Here is a 27,491-nt window from a genome sequence, read left to right on the forward strand (position 1 = left end):
ATTTTCAACAACCAATGTACTTAATTAAATACCAGGTTTGGGGTTATGAAATTCAAGCAATATTTTAATTGTATAAAGAATGATGATACTTACTAATGTCACTTTATGCCCAAGACATGCTATGTTTAATAAGGATAGTTTCTATTTTAATGTTTACAATTTTTCACATTTATATTTTTAAAACTATATTACTCTTTAAAGACCAATTGTTATTGGCCCTGGTAAAAGGTTAGTAACTTGTATATCCTGTGTGCAGTATTAAGTCAGTAAATATTAGTTGGAAAGCAATAAAAGTAAAGGAAACTGCCAAGAGTCTAATTCTTATTTCTAGATCCACAATGCCATTAGAAAAAGCAGCATATAACTTTAATCATCACTTCTAGCAACTGCAATAACAAAAAGAGAGGTATAGTTTACTACTCTAATTTAAAGTCCTTCCACCTAGGAAAGCAATATAGAACAGCAGCTTTGAAACAGTCTCCCAATAAAGTACTAGAGTCCTAATTTAAAAAGAGACAAAAATGGACCTGCTCTGCTTTCAATCATCCCTCCAAAGGTGTCCCCTGAAAAATTTCAGTAGAAATTTTTCAAATTATTAAAAATATAATTTAAAAATTATTAATAGAGTGGATACAAATACTAGAGTAAGAGTCAAAAGATCTGGAAAAGTGTTTCTTGACCTTTCTGTCTTGGTTTCCTCACCCTTAATTTGGAAACAATTCCTTCCCCATATAACTTACTGTTGGGAAAAGCTAAATAAGATGCTACACACAAAAGAGCTTTGTAAAGCATGACCTTTGTGTAGCATGACCCGTGAAAATATGAGGCATATTATAATTACTGTTCTATATGCTAGGCAATATTTTAAAATAAACGTACTTCTTTTCCTACCACTCCAGTTCCCAAGATACTTCCTTACTTCACATACCACAAAGGAGTTTAATGTCATCAAAATGAAAAGAGGTCCAAAAATCAAATTAAAAGAGAAAAAGAGGGAAGGAGAAACACATACAGAATTGTTCTCTATTGCTTCTCTCAGATAATTTAAGATAAGCTCATTTCCTATTACTTCACCAACACATGTATTGATTAATTTCCTCTAAACTACTTTTGATAAATAAGTTTGTAAGCACTTTTAATAAAATATACTATGGAAATGCTTTTCTTCAAATCCATAAAAACATTCACAATTATTAGGTATAATATCAATGTCCATAGTCAGGTATCTTCAATCATGAAAACTGGTAAGGGAAAAGAATGTCCGACTGGTTTGTTTGACACAGACAACTCAAATGATTTGAGAAATATAATAAAACTGTAATTATTTCCTAGGAAAAATACTTAAAAGAGTTGGTACTAAGTCCCTTTAAATATACTACCTATGATAAAGATTATTACAACTCTTAAATTGTAACTTCTATACATAAATGCAATTACTAACTATAAATAATGTTGTGAAGGCCTTAGACACAAAACTACTCAATTTCTCTTTCAACCTTATATCCATAAAATTTTAGAAAATGCGTAGGGTAATTTTTGATGTATTTTACAGAGGACTTATGCAGAACCACAAGTTTGAAATGAAGGATACAACTTCAGCTTATTCCTCTTGAGTTTTGTCTCTTAACCAGCAGATTGAGTGTTTATCTTCCCAAAGAAACTAAAGAGTATCCTCCATGGTAATGGCTACTAAAACAGAGACCATACATCAAATTGAAATAAGGAACACCTTGTTCTCTGTGACGACTGATGGATTCTATTTCATCATCACATCTTTGATTGAAACAATATGAACACAATTTTTAGAACTTAGAAATTAAAGTGTAGTATTTAAATTATTAACACTTTTTAAAAAATTACTAGATTATATATGCTTACAAAAAAGTAAATCACATGATTATTTTTAAATAATACCAATTTTAATCATATAGGCTTCATTTATAAAAATTAAGAAACATTAAAATAGCAATGTTTGATCATCCTCAATGGGCTGGCAATTGCATTTCAACTCTTTGGAAAGGTAAGGAAGTAATTTGGGTGCAAACATAACCTCAAAGACCAATGATGATGAACAGCTTACAAGTACTCAGAGACACTATGCCTATCCCTCTGACACCCTTCCCACCTATCCACCCCACCCTGACTCCTGCTCTTTTCACCTTTCTGAATGCCAGTGGAAGGCCTCTCTTTAAAGTACTGTTTGTAGTGGAAGCAGAAGTTCACACAAACAAGCTGCTGTATCTTCCTACATAACAAAACTATTATTGAGTAGGGGAATTATGACATCAGCAGTATGTTAACCAATTACTCTACAAATACTTAATATCTACTGATAAGCATGCTATTGTATCATTGGCTGAATTTCAGAAAGTCAACTATTATTTTTCTACCTTTAAGTGAAACTTACTTTGATATAGGCTTAATGCTTAGTCTATGAAACTACTGTGAAAATATATGTGGCATATACACTTATTTGACTCCCATTTTAGAATGACAAACCCACACATTATGCAGGGTCACATATGGTTATCAAAGGACAGGAAAAGACTAACCGATGAGTCTCACATTTGTGCTCTCAAACCACTCTGAGTACTGCCTGAAAATCTTACATTATTGGAGTTCCAGTCCTCTTTCTTTATAGTTCCTCTATAAACTCTGTGTGGCAGTTATGACTTTTAAATGCAGCATGACCTTAATCCTACCTAAGGCAGGTTTGGTTGGTATGGGAACTGGGTAGGTAGAAAGGAATTATCTTGTGGTTTTTACAGCACCACAGAAAGCTAGGTTAACGGAAGCATTTAAAAATATGAACTGAAAACACATAACTATGTAAAGAATAATACTGTTTTCTTGAAAACATATATAGTAGTGACAGAAAATAAAGTTCTTCACTATATTAACTATTGCCAACCATCAAGAAAGGAAAAACATCAAAATATGAAAAAAGAAAATTACTATTGAAAAAATCCAGATATGAGATTCCATATATGACATCTCAAAATACTCTGTATTGTATATAAACAGTTCATTATTTATAAAGAACATGTGTTCAAATTACCTCATATTCTTTCCATGAGCCAAACTCAATGTATTCTCTACCATAAAATGCGAGAATGACCAAGTGGCCTAAAATATTAAAAGCAAGAACAATTAGTTCACATTAAAAATGAATTTTTTGATATGTAGAAGGCATGTGACTATTTAAAATTATTAAGTTTATAGCTAAGTATTATATTAATTACATAAATTTAAAGTATTTCTTCACATGAATGCACTATTTTTAAATGTTTGTGATTTAGTCAAAAAAGATAGTGTTTTTGATTTTACATGAGAGAATTTTTAGTTTTCAAAGAATTATAATTCAAAGAATAATCATGGTATTGTGATAGTAAGAAAAATAAATTAGGGGAAATCTGAGAAAAAGCATTCTTTAAAAGAATACATGCTTTTACACTGTGAAGATGAGACAGCAAACGATTCTGAAAATCACCCTGCTAATTTCTTGCAGAAAAGCAAAAGTGAGAATGATTTAGCAGCTGACATGCATTTGCTCATTCCTTAAAAATAATTTAGTGTTATGGAAATTTTTAAAAGAAAGATCTTTTGTTCAGGGAAGGAGAATACACAAGTTATTTTTAAACTAATGATCTTTATTGGCTAATAAAGTAAATGTGGAGTAGCAATGATATACAAACATACTTACATGTATGTATTTATATATGTTCCCTAAATTTGGCCCATGATATCAGAGATCAACTTATTACAAAGTATATCTGATAATTTAGTTAACTATAAAAAGCATCGTAGTTACCTGGCACGATTTGGCTTTACCTTTTTTCTTTAAAGGTAAAGGTGACATTAAGTGACAGTTGCCATCAATTTTTATATTGCTCCATTAGACACAGAAAAGTAACAAAGCAAACAGGCACAGCTGAGTATATATGAATAGGCAACAGTCTAAATACACATATTTGGGATTACTTGAAGAAGACAAGACAAGGATCACTAAAACAATCACAGGTGTTTGCTGTGTATTTAGGTGATAACAAACCAGATACATCAAAAATGCAATAATCTACAATAATCAACACACTTGGATTCTCAAAAAGAACTTGGCAATTTTAACCATATTATTATATTTTCTTACTTTACTCTCATTATAAAAATATTTTCTGACATGAGGCCTTATTTGTAGTACACATATACGATTAACTAAGCGACTACAAAATACTTCTTAACAATTTTGAACAACATGAGTCTAACATATCTGCAGTTAAATGTTTATAAAATTCAACTTACTCCATTAATTATAATCCTTTTCTCCTACTACCTTTCCCTATGTATACCTTGTAAATATCAAGTGAAAAAGTCAGGCCAGTCTACAGTCATCTGTGTCCTTTACTTCTTTCCAAATTGATTACAAATAAAACCTATTCTTTGAACATATCTTTCACTGTTTCCTATCTCATTGTGAGCAAAAACCACAATTGTTCAGGATCTCCCTGTTTTTTATGATTACAACTTCCTCAGTTACACCAGTTTACTGATGATACTAATTTTTGTCATTCATCATAACTTTAAAATCCAATTCATTTCTTAAAAGTTCCTTCTTGGCCGGGCGCGGTGGCTCACGCCTGTAATCCCAGCACTTTGGGAGGCCGAGGCGGGTGGATCACGAGGTCAGGAGATCAAGACCATCCTGGCTAACACAGTGAAACCCCATCTCTACTAAAAATAAAAAAAAATTAGCCGGGTGTGGTGGCGGGCGCCTGTGGTCCCAGCTACTCGGGAGGCTGAGGCAGGACAATGGCGTGAACCCAGGATGCAGAGCTTGCAGTGAGCCCAGATCACGCCGCTGCACTCCAGAATGGGCGACAGAGAGAGACAACGTCTCAAAAAAAAAAAAAAAAGTTCCTTCTTGTATAGTATTCAAGTATTCAAGAAAGACCAGCTGTTTGGTATCACACATACAAAAATTAAATATATAATACAGTCCCCCCACACTAATAGTTTACAGATGACCATGCTAATCAATGCTATCTACCTCACATCCAAAGTGCTACATTGGCCTCACCCACAAGACCTTATTTTTCCTTCTTTCTATATTCTACAATGACTTTATTTTCATCTCTGGCACAGCTATTCAAAGTATCTATCCTGTCCTTCAAAATTTATTGAGTCAATACTAGATGCTTGGCAATGTGCTAGGAGGTAATTAGGTGCTGGAGGATATAATGGTGAGCAAAACATGGCTATTCTACATTCAGGTCCCATTTTACCGACTCCCAAATACTGTCTTACTTTCTCAGTGGCTCCATCATTCTCCTGAAACCCAGTGATCTTTCATTTTTTTTCACTCACACTTTCTCATACCCCATAACTAACAGTAAATAAGCCATGTTCATTTGTCACTCATGTCAGATGTCCCTTCCAGCACAACCCTGAGACTCAGGCGAGACGGGCCATTGCCCTTGGGCCACACACTTTAGAGAGCTTGCTTTGGCCCTCTGGCCCGGTACCTCCTCAGGAGGCAAGAAGTCTGCACAGCCCAGGGCCACGCTCCTTGAATCCTTCAGACTCTACTTCAGCACATTCCCAGTACCCCAAATTCCCATGCAAAGTTCTGGACTACACTCCCCATGACAGAAGGAGATTCAGGCATACTCAACTCTAGGCATACGGGGTTGTCAACAGATAGCTTGAAAGGGGTGGGGCAACATTGCTTGCAGGAGGATCTTGTGGGCATGCTATGGCAAAGAGCCCAGGATATGAAAAATGGAGGTAGACTGCAGGACACAGACAGGTGACAGACTCAGCTCTCCCTTTGCCACTATGCTCTAGAACAGAACTGCTAAAAAAAATCTGAGAATTCTAAGTGGTCATTTATCTCATTATAAAGCTGCTTCTGGTCATGTTAGGAGGTCACAGGATGTTTGATTTAACCATTTCTTTACTGACACGCAACATTTAAGTATGTAGAAATATAATGAGTGAGGTTTCATTTGTATTCTTGCTCTTACTGGTGTTGGGGTGGGACTGATTCCCACACATCCTATTTCCAAGGATGGTTCCCCAGCCTGAATCTTCATTATAATCCATCAAATAATAACAATATTATTATTATAGTAGTAGAAGTAGTAGTCATAAATGTTGTATTGATAATAACTTACTGAGGGTCCTAGCATGGTGCCAGACATCTAACCTGTATTAGGCTCTTTCACACCCTTAGTAATATTTACAACCCCACTGGCTAGTTGTTATCTACATCTTATCCATGAACTGAAAGTAAAAGACTAGCAGAAAAAGGATTTCAACCAAAGTCTTTCTGAATTAAAAGCCCAAGTTCTGCACTCTATGCTTCCTTTCAGATGATTGACAGAGGTTTCCCTGACTTCAGATACACTCTGCTATCTATACTACACAGACCTGTCAGATTAATCTCCCTAAAGGGCCACTTTCATCTTAACATGTGATCTACGTTTAAAAAATATACAATGGGCCGGGCGCGGTGGCTCACGCCTGTAATCCCAGCACTTTGGGAGGCCGCGGCGGGTGGATCACGAGGTCAGGAGATCAAGACCAACCTGGCTAACATGGTGAAACCCCGTCTCTACTAAAAATACAAAAAATTAGCTGGGCGTGGTGGCGGGCACCTGTAGTCCCAGCTACCCAGGAGGCTGAGGCAGGAGAATGGTGTAAAGCCAGGAGGCGGAGCTTGCAGTGAGCCGAGATGGCACCACTGTACTCCAGCCTGGGTGACAGAGCGAGACTCCATCTCAAAAAACAAACAAACAAACAAACAAACAACATATATATATATATAGACACACACACACACACACACACACACACACACACACACACAGAGAGGCTGGTTATCCTATAAACTTAGTTAAGGTCCAAATCCTAAGCCTTTTCCTTTCCAGTCCATCTGCTTCACAATTTCCCAACAAACTCTTCAAACTCTTTATACCAAAATCACACTTGCCTCTATGCCATCACGTGCTTAACCTCTTCCCCACAGCCAGTATACCTCTAAAACAACCTTTTAAGATCCATGCCCTGCTTTAACTCATCTCTGAAGGTTTCCCTAACCACTCAAGCCCATAACCCTTTTTCTTTCCATTTTTCTATATCCCCATAATACCAACAGTCTCGAACCAGTCAACAAGTAATTAACCTATGTACTTAGTATGATGAGAGCCACAAAAGATATCACATATCTTTTGACTTCAAATCACTTTGTGGAGTTAATCTTGTTGGAAGACACTAGAGAAAAAAAGACTGGTAAAGTGACTCTACAGACAAGAGTACCTGGCTGAAAATTCTGCCTCAATCATATATTTGCATAGACTCTGGTGTTAAATTTGCATAGTATAGTAACAAGCAGCAGTTCTGTGATAAGCAGAGTTGTTGACCTGGAACCCCTTCAGATCTTAAATTTTTTGAGAATCCCAAAGAACTTTTGTTGGGATGTGTTATATTCAGTAATGTACTGATAAATGTTTAAAACCAACTCTTTCCCTTTTCCCTCTCCCTTTTCCACTCTTTAACTCCCTACCAAAAAAAGTCAGATTTGTGATTTCTACTAATTTCCATGGTGTGTATAATTCTGGAATGGCTACTTTTCAACCTAGAAATGTGACATTCTGAATGCAGAATTAAGAAGAGATGAGCAACAGTGGCTCTCTCCAGCTGGTAAGGCTTCAGAAAATCATAGTTTTATCTATCTATACTCATCCTATTAGAAAATAAAATGGAGAAATATAATATTCATTAATTTAAAATAATAATCATTTTATGTTAATAATTTTTAAATTATAAAATAATCTAAATTTTCCAAATAAAAAAATCTGATAAGTATGGAACTGGTTTACGTTTTTATAAAATCCATTAATGTCTTGCTTAACAGAAGGCAGATTCTCACATCTGGTTCTGCACTCAATCTGGTGTTTTATCGGAGGTTATGAAGAAAATGCAGCCTCACACAGAGAGGGAATTGAAAAAGGGCCTCCAGGGGTCTTCCATTCACACTTTGAGAAGCATTTATATATAGTGTACAGTTTGCATAAAAGATTTTGGTGTTAAAAGGCCATACCAATAGTGAGAATCTGGAAAAGTTTGGTAGTTTAATTAGTTTTTCTCACCTAGTAATTGTATCAATATGAAGAACTCCAACTTTAAATTGACCTGAAAAGTCCACACTATTTCACATGTGTATGTATATTTACATATGTATGTATATTAATGTATATGTATATATATAATACTTTCCCCTATTCAACCATTCAAACTGCTCAGAATATCAAGGAAAAAAGATAACCATAAAGCAAGAACTTCTCCATTTTTAGGAAAAAAAAATTCTATGTAGCAAGAAAATTTATGAAGCTAATGTATGAATCTTCACTGAGCTAGACATAATATGCAATTAAGCATAAAAGGTACAATTATGTTCTACATCTCTACAAGTGGTCAACTGTACTGCAGCATACATAAGTGAAACATTGCACCACACAAAATAAATCAGAATTACATATTCATTGATGTAAAAAAAGGGCAGCTATCAATAGAATATACTTTAACTCTGAAATTTAACATTTCTGGATTTATTTTTGGCAGTATTTAATTCTTTAAAATGTCATTAAACGGCTTAACAATATGCACACATAAGTTGTACTCAAGAAAAAAATCATTAATTTAAAATGTGCAGAATGACAGAATCAGCTAGTGGTTTTAGCTGAAAGACTGTATCTGCGTAACTGTATCTGTGTAAGTACTGTTTCCCCTGGCTCTAAAAGTATCACTTTAGCCTGGTTTTCTTCTCACTCTTAAAATATCAAGGCAATGTTAAACATGTTCTGTGCCTCTTTCTTTCATTAATCTTAGGCTGGATTTACCCTCCTCAAAGAATAGAATAGCCACTACCTAAACCAGTTTAATCACACTAGCTACTTCAAACCGTTATTATATTTCAAACCACTTCTATTCTTTTAAAAATATTACCTTCTAATTAAAATAAATGCCTTTATGGTCACTTAAGCAACAACAGAATATATTCAAACATAATTACCATATTTTGTAAATCAATGATGAACACATTAAATAGTTTTAAGGGGTGGGCCAAAAAGTGCCAAAAGGTAATCAAACTTTTATGTGACTCCACTGTTGCCTTGCTTCTTCTAAGCAGAAGCTATATTCATTTTCAGTTCTCTTATATCAACATTGTAAGGTGCTTACACAAGCCTGGGCAGTTTAGTCACTTCTGCTCGTACAGATTTTTACACGGAAGAAAATTTTAAAGAGAGGCTGTTTAAATAATACAAGCCTCATTGTATATATGTACTAAAATAACTAAGCTTGTTCTATTAATTAAATTTTACTCTTTGGCCAAAGTAATAAGTATTTCATCTCTTAGTGCACATTTTTTTCTATCACTGCTCCTGTAATCTTTAAAGATCCTGCCTCAAGATTGAAATCTGAGAGGTCATTTTATGAAAGTTTAAAGAATTCTTAAATCACTTACCAATACTGAAAATGACTTATTATATAGTACATAACATTCCTCTTTGAAAACAAATTTGTTTCCGATTGTCTACTGCCATGTTACTATTTTCAGCAGCTACCCTCTCCTGCAAAACTCTCCTCATATCCTACACCACAAAGACTAAGACAGAAAGATGAAAATAAGAATACTAGTTTCCACAGTTTGAGTACTAATTCTGTACCATCATGTTAAGCTCTCTATATACACTTATCTCATTTTCCCTCTCACTTTATCTTTCATTTTAAACCCCTAAAGAGTAGGTAATAGTCCCATTTTTACACTAAAAATCTGGGATCAAGGAAGTTAAGGAACTTATTTAAGGATAATTAGCTATCAAAAGACAAAACCAGGATTTGAACTCTGGTTTCTCTTATTCAGTAGAACTCACATTTTTCCCTAACAATTTTGCAAGCTAACACACCTTATGCAAGATGCATCAGATTAAAATAATTAAGCTAAAGATGTAAGTCAAAGATATTTGTGTATGTGGAACTGGCATACAAGTGTCTCACACAGCACAGTTTGCATCTTTGTGGAAATTTTACAGATCCACGCAAGTACTACAATAAGCCTTCTATTAATGTTGTGACAGTCCTGACAAAAATCTACATTCAAGATTAGTTGCAGGAGGTAACCTTCCCACAAATCTGCTTCATACTGAACCTGTGTTTGTGTCTTCAAGAGTGAGCTGTGATTTGATACTCACAGGCTGATCTACAGTGTTTATGCCTTACCTCATGATGTCAAATATAGGGACAAAGTCTTGGAATGTTACAATATGTACCAAGACAGCCTACTTAACTGCTAAACTACAATCAGAATAATTGATAGGCAGTACTATTCTATAAAGTGCTATAGTCACTATGTAACTCACTATACTATATAACAAAGTAAATAGAAATATCTTGAAGGTAACAAGTGCCACAAGGAATTCTTCTCTAAAAAAGCAAACAATTCAGTGTTCTGAAAGTGATGCCCAAATTCAAATATTAAATTCACAGTGGCTCCAGTGGATTATTAAAGAAAATAACAACCTCGTGGTCAAACTTCCAAAAATTAGAGTTTTGCCTGGTAAAGGCAGTATTTACATTGAATTGAGGCTGTAACTGATCACTTATCAGGAAAAAGATTCTTTGGTGAAGTCATGCTGATCTCTCGAACTATGATGCCTCATAATAAGGTCCCCTAGTAGGAACTAGTATGATATTAGATGGGTGTATAAAAATATCTCAATGGGAAATGCCACTGTGGGCAAACTATTATAGGAATATGAAAGAATATACCACTTAATCACTGATAAACATCTCTACCTCAAGTAAATGTGTTACAAAAAAAAAAAATTAAGCTTACTCTATACCATTTACTTGTTCTATGCCATAAGCTTGCTTAAAGAGGTTGATTTTACCTTTAGCTGAAGCTGTGTATGTTCTAATCTGTTTAGGGCAGCTGTCAAGTAATCAGAGTAAGCAGTGCCATTTTAATAAGGAAGTCTTTTAATGAAATATAATAGGTCACAAATACCTAATTTCTGTTCTTTACTGTAATTGCCAGTCTTTACTATAACTGCCACTTTAACAATCTTTTCCAAATGCTGACACAAAAGATGAACAAATCAAGGGTATTAGCATGTGTGTATATTTACAGCTTATTGCTGTCAAAGACTGTAGTTCCAACTCCAGCAGCTATATGAGGATCTGATTCTTTTGATGGGAGCATCTTGTTTCAGGCTGTGAATGTATCTGAATTAATCTCCTTTTCATGTCTACATTAGCAATCACACACTAAAGGACACAAAGGAGAAATGTTAAGTTACAGCACAATATTACACTCTTAGGAATATCACAGATACTTTTACTGTCACTGTAAAGGATTATATGTTTTAACAAAACTTTACTCTTCTTGAATAAATTCTGTGCTCCACTACTTATTAGTTCTTAATTTCAAAAAATGTTGTTTACATAAAGTTCAAATAGCCTGTTTTTTTAAGTTTATTATAATCATCAGTTTTATATGAACATCACTTAAATCACACAAAACTACAAGAAGCTGCTGCAAAATTAAATAGAGGATCACAACAAGAGAAAACACAAATAAAAATTTTTTATTTTTAAAAAGCATGATTATTTTGCTATAGTACACTTTTTAAGTTTTTGATAAACTCTTTAAAAATACTTCTCTGAAAACTTCTTTACATGATATCCTTTTTGTTGTTGCTGTTTTATTTTGGGTATACTATTTTTAAGCAGTAGCTGTTTAAATTTGGTACTATTATTGCTATTTTAATACCACAAGTCCTGTGCACAAATAGTAGTAGTTTTATAAGAAGGTTGCCCATTTTTGAAAGGCTAAGCTTCCCCAAATCAAACTAGCTTACCGTGAAAAGAAAACCATGACAACTGTTTGTACCTCTTGCTTTATTATTACATCCGGCCTGGTCACTCTTAGAAATTCAATCTATTATGGTTGCTAGGAGTCTGTTGCTGTGCAACCTAAAAGGGTATGCTGTGCTTTCAGGCTAAGGAGTGCTAATAAACCTGTAGGCTTCCCTCTATGGGTCCAACCAGTGTGTTTAAAGGGCTTAATACTTTTCAAGAGTGATTGGCCCACAATTCAAGACACATCCTATTAAAAACAAGTCACACTGAGAGATTTCTAACAAAGGGACAAAATGTTAAACATACACAAATATTCAAAACGTATCCTCAGAATCCCTAACTAATTTGGTAAAACAAACAATGAACAGATTATGATCTACATTTCAATTATACCACCTACCATCCCCAAGTTTTTATTTTCATAGAGTCCCCTAAAAGGTCATAATGGATATAAATGAACTGAGCAACTTTTAGGGAAAAAAGCAGTACTAAGTACCTTCAACTTTTATAAACTTCAATAATAGAAAATTAAGTTAAACCTAGGAACCCAGAAGTCATGAAGTTAGTAAAAATAAAAACCATTCCCCCCAAAATATTATTTTAAAAATAAAGAAGTTCTACATTTCATTATAAAAACGGAGAATTTTTTTTCATCACTTCTGGACAGTAATAATTTTATATTAATTATAAAATCTATACCAGCCTATCATATGCACATTTTATAACTTTGAAGATTTAGCACTTAATAAATTATTCACATAAATTTACTAAAATTAGATAGCATTATTTGAATGTAAATGAGAAGAAAAGCACAGCACAGTTTATCAATGAAATACTGTTAAATCAAATTGTGTGAATGGATTTTGAAAAGTGGATAGACATTAAGGGAGAGCTTCTAATTCCTTTAGAAATTATACTAATTTGTGTTACTTATTTTTAAATAAGACGTTTTCATAAGATATTTGGAGACCAAGATGAAGGTGTTCTATCATAAAATACCAAAGACCACACAGACAAAAATAACAATAATCATCTTAACTGAAAATCTATCCAGAACTTTACACGGATATTTTTGCTATATTAATATTGCCTGCAACTTTGGAAAGTTAATTTTTTTTAAGTTAGACATTTTCTCTACATTCTTGGAAGCATTTAGCCCTTCAACTTAACTATTCTGAGCTGGGAACCCTTTAAATAACCTGTCAACTGCACTACCTTATTCTTTTTTTAAGAGCCATGGTTATCTGTCCTTCAATGGTTGGTTTCATTTCTTCTCATTACACACTATAGAAAGCAGAGTAAAAGAAATTAACTGTTTCTCTAAAAGTACCCCAGAGCAACAAACAGAGGAATGTGGAACAACTATCCAAAAAAGAAAGGCCAAGAAATCAACAATGAAGGAGAGCTGAAGTACGCTGAAAGGTGTAAAGGCAACATCTGACGAAAGAACTGAGGCTGAAGCAAGAAGAGAATGGGTTCACTAAGGTGGCTGAGAACTGAAACAGCCTATAGCAAAGCAAAGCACAGCAGAGCAGAGCAAATGGGATAAAAGGGGTAGAAAAAAAATGAGAGACAAGAACATGTTAGAAAGAGAATTAAAAGAGGATTTGTTAAAAGAAATGCGGATTCATTTTCCGAAAGAAAAGGAAAAAAGAGAAAACAAATATGAAAGTTTATATTCAATAATTACATATTCCTTGCTTCATCCTTACTTCTTAAAAAAATGCAACTCAGAAAAAAAGTTCTTAAAAGATTCAGTGATGTCAGCAGACACAATGTGAAAACCAAGATTAGTAACTTATAGGCTTCACTTAATTTTACAAAGAATTAATTTGAATACTTTCTAGTTCTCCTGTATGACAAGAAAAATTTAACTTGATTCTGTAGGGTCTAATATATGAAAACCTTTTAAAAGCAATTTTAAAAATTGATATTTCCCAAATAAGAACAAATCATTCAAACACACATGCTACACATACACACACATTAGTCAATAAAGTTATTAAAGTCAGATTCTACTGAGTATACTAGTCACGAGGCATGTGTTAGGCAAATGTGTTAACTTCCAAAACAGTTATTTAATACTTGGTCAATTACTAGTTGAATATATTAAATAATTCTGTAAGGATCTGATCTTAAAGAATCAAAGTTCTAAACTGGTTACATGAATACTTAGGATCCTGTCAATACTATTAACTGAATGCCAAAAATAAAACCAGCAAGTATGGATATCTATATTGGCAGTGTCATCGGAATGTGCCTTCTGGTATTCATTGGGTCCTTGTCTCCTCAAGGCTACAAAGCTTCAATATAATTAAGTGTGGCATCCTTAAAAGAAACTATATACTATGTAGCTATAGAAAATAACATATTCCACCATGCAATTAAGCCTCTTTTTGGAAAATTCCAGTTTTCTTGGACTAGTAACACCCTATTACATTTGCTTCATCTCCATTTACCCACCTTCCTAAAAGAAAATTTTTAAAAATCAAAGATCTTCAGTAAATGCTGCCAGATTTTTTAAATTTCATAATTTTTATCAAGAATTGTAAATTATTTGATATATAATTAGAGTTGGTAACCAAGGACTTGACTTACAGGTTAGAATACTTTTTTGTACACACGTATTACCAAGTATAAAAAGAAAAATAAAATTACTCTGAGGGCCAAAATTAAAATTATTCCTTTCTCCTGACAGAATACTTCCTTATTTTGTTTCTTCAAATTATTTCAACAATTCGTTTAGCCAAGTTCAAAAAGGATGTTGATATACAAAAAGTTTTTTTTTTTTTTTTTTTTTTTTCCTGAGATAGAATCTCACTCTGTCACCCAGGCTGGAGTGCAATGGTGCAATCTCAGCTCACTGCAACCTCCACCTCCCGGGTTCAAGCGATTCTCATGCCTCAGCCTCCAGAGTAGCTGGGATTACAAGCATGCACCACCACACCCAGCTAATATTTGTATTTTTAGTAAAGACAGGGCTTCACCACATTTGCCAGGCTGGTCTCGAACTTCTGGCCTCAAGTGATCCACCCACCTCAGCCTCCCAAAGTGCTAGGATTATAGATGTGGGCCACCATGCCCTGCCCAAAGAAATTTTTAATATTAAAATTTATTACAGGAATGTGATACTGATTAGAACTAACTAGAAAAGTAACCTCAGTTAAACATATTTTCTAACTTCTATTAAAAATCACTTTCACTTTTTTACTACCATTCACCTTTATACATCTAAAAACTTGAGATACTGACATGAGCTGATTTTTGAAATTCATAATTGAGGATACTGAAAAGGTACCTTGAAGTATATTGTGTAAATCCAAAGGATCATTTCAGTCACATCATATTATGAATGCCAAAAACTCACTTATATATTTCATAATTTTTAATGAAAGAAAAATACACAGAAAATCTTTCAAAAACATAAAAGCCATCTTAATAAAGATGTAAATGATACCATCTCACAGAACACTTTCAGTCTTTGTGCAGTCTGTACTAAATTTGAAAAATTATACAGTATTTAATTCCAACTCTAACATCAGAAATATGACAGTTCACAATTCAAAATATTAAATTTAACACTTGTTTAGAAACTTTCATTATTTTCACGATTTTTTTTTCCTCACCCCTCCATTCACAGGGTAGATAACACAACATACAAGGCAGAGCAACGGACTGGCAATGTGAGTGTTAGCCCTGAGTCATCTTTGTCGGCTCTCTTTCCAAAGGTAAAAAGTAATGGGAATAAGAAGATAGGTGGGGAATAAAGGATTATAGCTGGAACCAGATTAACCATAAGTTGTTAACTTTAAAGGAGAGTGATGGATACATGGAAATTCACTTCATCATTTCATCAAACTGCTCTATGCTGTAATATGCTTAAATGCTTCCTAATCAAAAGAGTTACGAGGAAAAACACAAGAGAAGACTCATGGGTCACCAAAGTCTCTCATACCTCACGTATCTTTTCACAAACACGACGGTGGTACAAACAAGTGGAGATACTAAATCTTGCTTAATTTTTTACTTTTTTAATGGCAGAAATAACCAGGTACTCGTCTTCAACAGACTCTGGCCCACAGCTTGATAAAATGTGTGCACAGCTGACTCACTTCAGACATAAATGCCTGGGCATATTTGCAAGTATAATCATTGAACCGGCCTTTCAGGATAGAAACCTAGATTAAAAATAAATACTGTATATATAATTGTATAAGTTCAAATAGAGAAAGGTATTTTTTTGTTTTGCTTAAGGTTCCATAAAAATGTCTACTTCCTCAAATAACTTAAAACATATACACATTTATGTTATATTCATATTTTATTTTGTACCATTTTTTAAGTAATCCAACAGAGTACAATAGCCTCGAATACTGTGAAACTGTACATTTCATAATGGATGACAGGCACATAACGCTGAATATCTGACACTGAACTGAATATGTGACATCGAACTGAAATGGAAAATATGATTGTGACACTAGTACACAGAAAATCCCATTCTAAAAATATCAGTATGACAATCTATTTGTCAAAATAATAGAATTTAAGACAAATTTGTCTCCATTAGTAACTTTTATTTCAACAACCTCTCATTTATGTCTTTTTACATGTACAAAGTTTTACAAATAAATACAATTCATAAATCATTATTATAGATGACTAGATGATAGCTATGCTATATAAACAATGACATTCTGTTTCATATAAAACACTGAAGAGCATTTTTATCACAGAAGCCATCATATGCAAAGATTCTGTCCAATTTAAATTAGCCATAAGTAAACTAAGTGTATAACCAACCAAATTAGCAGTCTGGCTAACTCTAATTTCTATTTGCCTATTATTGTGATTTTTACTTTTAACACTTCATGTGTACATGATATTCAATTTTTTAAGTGTTTCCGAAGAGCCTCCAACTTGGAAGAAGGTAGGGTGGACTTCAAGAATTTAATTTTGAAAGTGTATCAATCTGCTCGATTCCTTAGTTTTGGTCAATACATCTCTCTCTCTCTCTCTCTCTCTCTCTCTCTCTCTCTCTCTCTATATATATATATATATATCAGGGAAAGGCATATAAAAATGATAAAAGGAGGCAAAGAGAAAGGCAAAAAGTGCTGTGTGAGGACAGATGTAAAAATTAGGACTGTTTAATATAAAAGGAAGGCCAGCAGCTATCAAAGTATCAATATTATAAATATACAAAGCCACATTTGAAGACATACCCAAAACTTCCTTCTTTCAGGTCTTTGTTCAAATGTTACCTTACCTGCAAGGTGTTCTTAATCACCCTATTTAAAATTACAACCTTCTCCACCCCCATCATTTACATATCATTTACACTCTCTATCCCCCTGCTTCTCACATGTTTTTTCCATAGCATTGACAACTATCTATTATAATACATACTCATTTATTTTCTCTCTCCCTCATCCCCAATTGTTTGACTATGAGTTCCTTCAAGGGCAGAGGCCCTTGAAGAATGATCAGTTTTATTCATTCCTGTATCCTTCACAGCAGTTCACTTCTTAGCCCCTACTTTATGTGCCAATATTTGCTCAAGAATTGAATGAAATAATTTTTAAAAAGTGAAATGAGCATGTATATTAAAACTTACAGAAATTGAAGAGCACTCCTTAAGTCTGAAAAAGAGGTTAAGATGGCTTCACAAATGGCACTAAATTCAGCAACTCATCATCTCGAGAGATGGTATACAATGAAAACACACTGATTAAAATGAGGGCTGGGTAGAATCATGAATGACAACTCTGTTTTTTGTTTTTTGGGTTTTTTTTTTAAAGTTTTTTAGGGTAAAATCTCTGTAGTAGACATAAAGGCAGATATTCATACCTTTGCATAGTACAACCCTAATTAAACTATCACAAATGCAAACATGGATCTCACTTCCATAGTAATTCCATTCTGATATTACCTGCCTTGATACTGATACTGGCATTCTGATACCGGCTGCCTTGGTGTAACCCTGGAACTCAAGTCCAGATCCTTTACTTTTGACATCCCAGCAGGCACAGGAAAGTTAGGCAGCAGAAGGAAAAACCCAAGAGGTTTAGGATATTCAAAGTAGTCCCCCAAAGCAAGGTTCCCATAATGCCCCACGTCTCTCCTATATTAAGGAATTCCTGCACCCTGTCACAACTAGAAAATAGAAATAAGGTATAGAATCCTAAACGGCATTCCCCAACTTCTGAAAGTAAAATATTAGTCTTGTTGGATACTAAGAAAATCCAAACAAGTCTGGAATTATATCTGTATATAGGTAAGTGAGTCTAGCATTTCGTATATAGAGAAATTTATACATAAAAATACAGAATGAGGTGACAAAATGTCATTTGAAAAGAAGAAAAAGACCTGGATTAAGGTCAGCCCAATCTACTGCCAGCTACATGATCCTCTATTTGAAGAAATATTCAAAATTCATGCCTTCAAGCCATTAAATTCATTTTGGAAAAAAAAAAAAAAGGAAGTAAATAAATCCAATGGAAATAATAACAATAAAACTGCATTGCTTGAAAGGTCATTGTAAAATCAGAACTAGACAAAATTTTTAAACAGTTAAATGTGTTTTCTAAACTTTCATCAGAGATTCGAAATCAGCAATTTGAAGCTTAAACAACTATTCATTGTTTCTACTAGAAAAAGACACTGGGTCTCATGCTGAGTTCAAAAATCTTGATTATGGAGTCTTCTGCCCTCAGTAAGCTTACAAACAATTTAGAAAGATTAAGCATTTACAACTGAGCAAACAAAAATCTAAATCACAATTTCCAATTAGCAGAGATAATAAGAAATTACTAGAAATGAACCCATCAAGTTAGGGACCACTCAAATTTCAGAAGAGATTAATTTACGCAGGGCAGAAAACACATTCTAAGTAGAATAAAGGATGAGAACCAAGTTTTAGAGAAAAGAAATGACAAGGCAGAATTCAGGAGACCATACAGGATAATAATAGCAATTGCCATTTATTAAATACTTTTATGTGTCAGACACAGTGCTATTTTGATTATGTCATATACTATAATATTTGAAACAATCTTTTCAGGTTGATTTTATTAATCCTATTTCACAGAATGCAAGTAATCTGCCTAACATTAAACTGCTAGTCAGTAGCAGAGCTAGAATTCACAACCAGGGCTGTTCATTTTGAATTTCATGCTCTTAACCAATACATAATACAGTTGTCCCTCCATAACCATGGGGAATTGGTTCCAGGAGCCCCATCTTAAAAAAGGGTGCCCAACTCTCTTTTATAAAAAATAGCATAGTATTTGTGTATAGCCTGTACACATCCTCCTGTGTATACTTTAAATCATCTCTAGATTATAATTCCTAATACAATGTAAGTGCTATGTAAATAGTTGTTATACTATATTCACTTTTTTTTATTGTTGTGTTGTTATTTATTGTTGTCTTTTTTCAAGTGTTTCCCAACCTCAGCTGGTTGAATTCACAAATGCAGATCCCACAGACAACGAAATGTAGACTGGTCAGAAAAGGGGAAGTACGGAGAAGAGTCATGAAATGCTCGTTTGAAAATGGACATGAGACTGTAAGCTTCCTAACAGCCAAGACTGTGGTTGTTCTGTGGGACACTATGAAAAAAAATATTTCTTAAACGACTCTGATGAAGAAGCAATGAGGAATCCTGAAAAGATTCTGACAGACGGAAACATAAAACTCTGAGCTATTTCTAAAAATTCAAAAAAAACCTTCTTTTTAGAGGATTCTATTAATCCGAATTTAAAAGGTAAGTAAAAATGTATCTAGATTACAAATTCATAAGACATTAAGACCACATTCCATATTTGAGTTTCCTTCTCTGTACATCCAACAAATATAGCAGTCTAGTATTTAGTTACTCTGGTAACTCAATCTCTATATTCAAATCTCAATTTAAGACTTGCAAGTATTTAGCACTTTCTATTCATTTGAATTACACTTTCAATATTTGTATTTTCCATTCTAATTTATGAGCCAGTATATATGCCAATACATCAGAAATACAGTTCAATCTAAAAGTATATTATTTAGATCTCTCTGCTAAAAACAATTTCATTAACAGAAAGCAAAATGAATGTAATGCATTACATTCTGACTCTCTCAATTCATCTGAAACAGCAGCATTAAATTTTTAAAAATGAAAAAGAATAAAAATGAGGAACTTCTAGGCAAAAAATGCAAGAGCTAACTAATATTTCATCATACTTCTGTTTATTGCATCTCCCTTTTTATTGAAGGTGAGGTTAAATCCAAAGGGAACAGTTTTACAAGAAGGTTTATCTGTGGGGATTTACACCTTGTTAAAAGCAAATGACAAGTGGTTTTCCCCCACAGGAAACATACTCCTGTTTTATATAAATGTATCCTTTCAGATTTGTTACCACAAATGAGGCTGCAGAGAGCATCAGGTTACATTGGGAAGTTCAGTGTCATATTCTTGGTTTCTCTTAAACGGACTGTTTCAAATAATTAACAGAGTTAGGGCTCAAATTGTTCATCTTTAGCACAATATCGAAACTAAATTCAAGCCTGAGCTCACTGATTTACTTCTAATTGTAAAACAGACACACACATACACACACACACAGAGACAGAGAGGAGAGAGAGAGAAACAATTAGACAAAATCTTGGTAATTACAATTCCTGCCACAGTCCCATACTGTTAAAAAGTAAACAACATAACCTTCCAAAAACTCAGCTTAAGAAAATAAAAAATCAGATAATAGCATAGTTGCTGGTATTGCGTCTGGTTGCTATGGAATAAAGGGCAGTTTGTTCATATATTCCTTCTGTTCGTTCACTGCTACTTAAGAGTGCTGCCACACTTTTAAAGCCCAGCTGAGCAAGTCTCAGCTTGTTCCACCTATATCAGCTGCCAGTATTTTACTTTTGTTCCACAAGAGAGTGACCTACAAGAACAAACATTTCCATTTTTAAAATTCATAATTAAATGAATTTTTACAAAAATTCTTAAAATAATTAAAAGCACCTTTACCCTCATCAAAAAAGTAAAGACACGCATACTACGACTGAAAATTATTTACACTAATACACTGATTATGACATACACCATTAATTCCCAATAAGAGGAAATACAAATAATAGGAATTAAATATGTAATATTTTTCTTTTTTAAAAAACCTAACAAGTATGGCATTTCTCATTAACATAAAGCCTACTTATGGTTTGGAAAACATTTTTAAATTTTATTTCTACGTCATTCTAAAATAAAATAATCCACATACCAAAAATTATAGTTGGAAATAATTAAAACAATATTTATGCAAATTTTGAATGCAGATTTATAAACTTGCTTTTTCTAGAAAAAATACGGAGCTCAAAATTATAGATAAACAGGTATTTTAAACACTAAAGGCAGTACATTTGAGTTGTTTGCCTTCAAAAAAAAGCTTTGTATTAGCCCTAAGAACATTTGTCAAGGAGTGTGGAGGCTGGAGTTCGATAGTCCTAATTCTGATGTTCTATGTCATTGTACAAGTCACTTACCCTCAGTTTTCTTACCTGTAAAATAAGTGGGGAGGAGGAAGGAGGGGGTTCAACTTGATAACCTCCCAAGTCCATTCCAACTAAAAAAATCTGACTCAAATAAAACATTCTAATTATGTCTCTACTGAAATCCTATATATTTGGGCCATTTGGAAACAAGTGTAACTCTAGTGAGAGACCTTTTCACCTCTCTAATCTGCTGTAGTCCCACGGCTGTCTCTTTTGGTCTGCTGTGCAGGGCCAGACACAGTAAAGGGACAGAGGAATATGGCAGTAAAATAAGTAGAGATAGGAAGAAAGGCTGAAGTTGGCCACTGAGAAAGAAAGATACTCATCATAGGGGATTTGAGGTTCCAGACACAAAACCTTAGCTGCTATGCAAACAGGGTCAGTTTATAAAATACAGATCATTTCTTGCAAAAAAAAAAAAAAAAAAAAAAAAAAGCAACAAACAAAACTCTCCTTTAAATGTGAAGAGACAGTGTTCTTCCAAATTAGAGCATTAAGTTATTGGGGAGTTACTCAAGCATAGAATATGTGGGTCAATATTATTATCCCCACCCTGAAAATGGCTGATTTTTAAATTATATCCTATAACACAAATGTAGTAGTGGTCCAATTAAAAACTAAACAACTTAGAAACACTAGAATAAAAATGCCTGTGCTTTCACTGATACTAAACAGAATGTAAAATAATAAAAAGCCAAATAAAATTATACTTTGATTTTAAGTACAAGGTATCTAATAGAAAGCACAGAAAAAGTTACTATAAATGTTGAAATTGATATTGCATTAAATGCATAAGGAAATCTATAAATATTTCTGAAATTAACATATACATTCTATAATCTTTTGTTTTGCAGGGTTCCATTTATGTTTTATTCACATATTGTTTGGCTCATTAAACTTTATACTGGTGTTTTCTTCATACACTGTATCTTCTATCTACTTTTGAAAAGTATAAAAATCTAACAGGCAGAATTACGTAATGAAGACATTTCCTAATGTCAGATAGAATTATATATAACCCTTTGAGAAAAGAAAGAGTAGTTTAGTTCTGAAATAAGATCATTTAATTAGTATATCACTTTGGTTATTTTTGTATCACTTTACTATTCAGTTTGTCTAGTTACCCTGTATAGAAACATTTTTAAAGACTGCCTCAAAATATATTAAGTCATACACAATTCCACTGAACCCTCTGGATCATAAGGAAGTTTAGCAATTAAAGTTATTATATAAACAAAAAATGCAAGCTTATTTAATGTACTGTATTTACCTCTTCATATCTTAATCATTGAATTGGGTTCAAACAAGGAAACATCAGCTTTTAAAAAGATTTAGGTATACATTTTGTGTTGTTTACTAAAATGCCATTAATCACTATTTGTTATACATACTAGTCTGCTCATTACAGAATAGTTTCATGTAATAATAATATTATTACATGAATAATGATTTTTTTTTTGGCTATAGATTTTAGCATTGTAAAATAAACTTCTTTCATACCAGTCTGGCCTCAGTCAAATAAAAAAACTCAGAAAAGTAACTTCCTCATTCTCTGAAGATACTAAATCACAAAATATTAAAACTGCTTTGAGTGATATCATAAACTATCAGTACATTAACTCTTGGATGTCTCTTCCTTTATGTTCTATTACAAACAAAATGAGTAGCAAACTTTGAAGGAAATATTCCAGAAGAAGCGGAAGATAGTTCTCTTCCCTCATTAACTTACAAAATGACTCAACTGTTTACTCAAATCTACCCACAAACAAAGTTAAAAGAATGGTAGACAAAAGATAACCCCATTTCACCCTTGGAGAGTTAGTCTTCAACACAGGTTTCTTCAAATGCGGGCTACTGTCCCTGGACTTTCTCCCTTTCTTAATGATGGGTCAGGATTCAAGTAAAGGAGCCTTGAATTCAATTACTGAACAAAAGATATGACCGGAAACCAAGAACAAACTTCCTGATTTAGAAATGCTGTGCCTGTAGGGTGACTACAGTCAACAGTAATTTATTGTACACTTTAAAATAACTAAAAGTATAATTAGAATGTGTGTAACACAAGGAAATGGTAAATGCTTAAGGTGATAGATACCCCATTTACCCTTATGTGACTACTATGCTTTGTATGCATGTATCAAAATATCTCATGTACCCCATAAATATATATCATTACCATGTACCCACAAAAATGAAAATAATAAATAAGAGAAATGCTGTGCTGAGAGAAAAAACAACATCAATCATTTTTAAATATTTTGTTTTAAACACAAGCATTTTTTCAAGTATACATTGAATCTGTTCTTAGCGTAAGATTTAAATATTTTCAAAGCAACACAAAGTAAAGAATGATTCAAGGTTATTTCAATAAACAAATACCTCAAATTATACAGCTTTAGAGCAATAGAAGGTACTAATTTGTTAAATCCGTGTAATGGGCATATGGGAGCTTACCAGACTACTCCAATATAAGTTTTAAATGTCCCAAAATATAAAATGTTTTAGGAATACATACACTTACGGGACACAGTTTTTTTACTATATACTGACTTTACAAATGTAGGATGCTTTAGATATCAGATAAACTAATCAGATATCTCAACTGGATATACTAATTTTATGTATTTTATATATTAATATATTACCTTGTAATAATAAAATAAGTACAAGAAAACTCTGATGCAACATCTCAATTTAATTTCTATATACAATGTCTAGAAATACCCAAACCTCATACAATACTAGTCAAAGATCCCAGCACCTTGTTAGAATAATTTCCAACAAACAAACAAACAAAACACAAATGTGGCGCTCAAAAAGAGGCTAGGTACAATCTTTTTCCTCGGGTCCTCCCATTAGGTAAAAATCACAGTAAAGATTTTAAAAAGAAATTGTTCATTCAACAAATTATTTCATCATTCATATTGTGATCTTTCCATCTTACCTTAATTTATCTTTATTTACAAATTCTCTACTAATTTCATTCAACTCCACTTTTCAGTATCTCTTCCTACCTTTTTTTATCTTTCTTGATTCCCAAATATCGTATGTCCTTTTTGTAACACTCTACAATTCGAAACCTTAAAAAATATGTCCACATAGCTGAGAATATCCAGTTTTGTATCTAATAACCCATTTCCCTCATTACTTTATGCTCCTTAAAACTCAATGGAAATCTAAGTCATTTCAGGATTCCTAAATTAACCAAAATAATACTGCACTAAATATACATTGATATAAATCCTTTAATTCTTCATTCAAAATTAAAGCTAAAGGACAAAATAAAAAACCAAAAGCTTAGAGACTAATTTATCCAATTATCTTAGGTCTCTGCTAGAATGTTTTTGAATCAAATATTAGAAATGTCATCAGTCATGACAGCGATATTATTATCAGATACGCAGAATATGGTGAACTGGGATTCATATTTAGTCCCTGAAATGATACTTCTTTTTCTCTACATTGTACTAGTCACTGTTCATACTCCAGTTTTTCAAATTATATGATCCTGCTCTTCATTTTCTACCCCATTCCTTCAGATTAAGGTGCTGTTCTGGGCATGGGGTGCCATCTATTGGCATTCTTTCTAAGGTTTATAATACAAAAGGTAAATTGGGACTTCCAAAGCTCCCAGATAATGTACATTTAGGAAATTCCAGGCAGCAATGAAAATTAACAAAAACACATTTTAATAGAGAGGCTTACATTATTCAATAAAGAAGTCTTTACCGTAAAGTTTATCACAGGCAACAGGACTGGAAGTGAGTGCTGCATCAGGATCGCTACATTTACCTCCTCTCACAAATTACTCTGATCTGTATCTCCAGTCTGTGGTCATTTGCATTTCTATCAACCCCCAAAAATGCTCAAGCAAACCTAACCCAATCAAAATACTAAAATAAATCTCTTTCCAAGTTCCAAGATAAAAGAATCCCACCTTACTTCCAAGACATATGGCACTCAAATCTTTGCTGAAATATAAACCTGCAACTATTATACAGCTCTACTCATTCAATATTATTCAAAAGGTTTTACATTTCAAAACTCAGCAGACTTCTAAAAATAAGGAGATCAAATGTTGATCCAACAGCACAATATCTTAACCTTCTATAATTGGAATGAATTACAATTTTTGTCTTTAACTACAATTTAATTCAATTTCAACATTCATGGTCTTTATTAACTAAAAGTAGCCTCTAAAAATCATCATATAATGTGAGACTCTATTAAAAATTGCTCACAAAACCACACGAAGGTCATTCAAAGAATTTCATTAAACAGTTCCCCTAATTTTCTTTGCCTCAAGAAAATAGCGCTGAGGTGGAAATACTAAATGTTCCTAATGATCCTCCAAGAGATGGATAATGCAAACATCAGTGCACAAAAACAATACAGATAGTTCTACAACACCAAGCAAAATGTAAACTAAAATGACTTTCTAAATATCTACATACACACACACAAAACACATTATCTAAGTTAAACTCCATTTTTCTTAATATATCTACTACACTCTAATTGAAAAGCAATTTTTTTTTAGCAAAGTTTTGTTTTGTTTTGTTTTGAAAAGCAATTTTTTTTTAGCAAAGTTTTGTTTTGTTTTGTTTTGTTTTGTTTGAGACAGAGTTTCCCTCTGTTGCCCAGGTTCTGGGTTCACTACAGCCTCCACCTTGAGGGCTAAAGCAATCCACCCACCTCAGTCCAGAGGGGGTAGTACTACAGGCAGGCACCTTTGCACCTCGCTAATTTTTTAATTTTTTGTAGAAACAGGGTCTCACTATGTTGCCCACACTAGTCTTGAACTCCTGAGCTCAAGGGATTCTTCCACCTCGGCCTCCCAACGTGCTGGGATTACAAGTGTGAGCTAAACAAAGTATTTTAAAATGCTCTTAAGACATATGCAATATAATCATTTTATAAAACAATCTAAATTTATGAGTTTGCATGTTATGTACTGATTTTTCATGTTGGGTTTTCAACATGGCACATCAAAATACATATTGTACTTTTAAAGTTGTAAAGGTGAATTTCATATTACTCATAAAATAGCTTTTGATGTTTTTTATTAATGACCCTTAAACTGACACTTCATCAAAATTCATCTCTGAGACTGTCATCAGATATAATCAGATGCCAATAAGCAAATGCCTGATGTGATAGGTTTTGCTCTTTGGTTATTTAAAATAGTATAAATAGTATCAGGGGAAAACTAAATTCTAATGCAAAAATATATATCCACAAAACCATTTATCCAAAGCAAAACATAAAAAGGTAGATTTAAGGAATCACTGCTGTTATCTTATTTATGAACTAGATTATGAACATGTCTTTTTTTTTAATTCCTACCTTTCTAAAATTTGTACATGACTAAATCAAAATTCTGGTTCCTTAAAAAAGAAAGATATTATTTTACATCTACTAATGTACAAATGGATAGATATATACAGATATATTGAGTCTTTAGAAAAAAGGAATCACTAACAAAATTAAACAGAATGCCCATCTTCACAAAAATAGTTGTACTCTGCACACTATTTCAACAGATAAGAAATCTGGAAGAAATACTGGATCACCTAAGTCTTCTGTCTCCCAACTCCCCATGCCCCCTAAGTCCCATCTCAAGCCCCCACACTCACCAGAACTTAATGGTCCAGGAAAATTAACTGGGGAAAATATGTAATGCACTGATGTCTAACAATAGAAACAGGATATGATTTCTAAATGTATCTGCTTTTCCTGCCCTTCTACAGCAACCTCCCCCATTCCTCCACAACTAAAACATGGAAGACACTTAACTGACAAGCAAAGAATCTCTAAAATGGTTTTGCACATTAAAGTAAACTATGCTGACTGAGACGGAGGGGATGAGATATATTTTAAAGATGAAAGTTATACTGAAGTACATAAATGCTATTAGGCATGCAAATCTGAATGTAGTCCAGAAAATTGAATATGTTATATTAATCAGTAAAAAAGCATGCAAAAATAAATTTTTTAAAGCAACAACAATTACAATCTAAGCTTTAATATACTCC

At 33.3% G+C, this 27,491-nt stretch overlaps 1 protein-coding gene across 20 annotated transcripts in view; it reads right to left on the minus strand.

Moving 5' to 3' along the window:
• The window catches only part of LOC105491823 (regulatory factor X3), a 320,376-nt gene that overhangs the window by 283,161 nt on the left and 9,724 nt on the right, over positions 1-27,491 (minus strand). For 7 of the 20 annotated variants that reach the window (XM_011758514.2, XM_071077742.1, XM_011758508.2 and 4 more), the window contains one exon: positions 3,059-3,126. The exons of 9 other annotated variants lie outside the window; for them this stretch is intronic. The gene's annotated coding sequence lies outside the window, so the exon portion shown is untranslated. Of the gene's footprint in view, positions 1-2,159; positions 3,030-3,058; positions 3,127-27,491 lie in introns of those variants that run through there. 4 more of the 20 variants (XM_071077751.1, XM_071077750.1, XM_071077747.1 and 1 more) reach the window with 2 other exon arrangements.

This window comes from Macaca nemestrina, chromosome 14 (assembly GCF_043159975.1).
Source record: "Macaca nemestrina isolate mMacNem1 chromosome 14, mMacNem.hap1, whole genome shotgun sequence".
Taxonomy (NCBI): domain Eukaryota; kingdom Metazoa; phylum Chordata; class Mammalia; order Primates; family Cercopithecidae; genus Macaca; species Macaca nemestrina.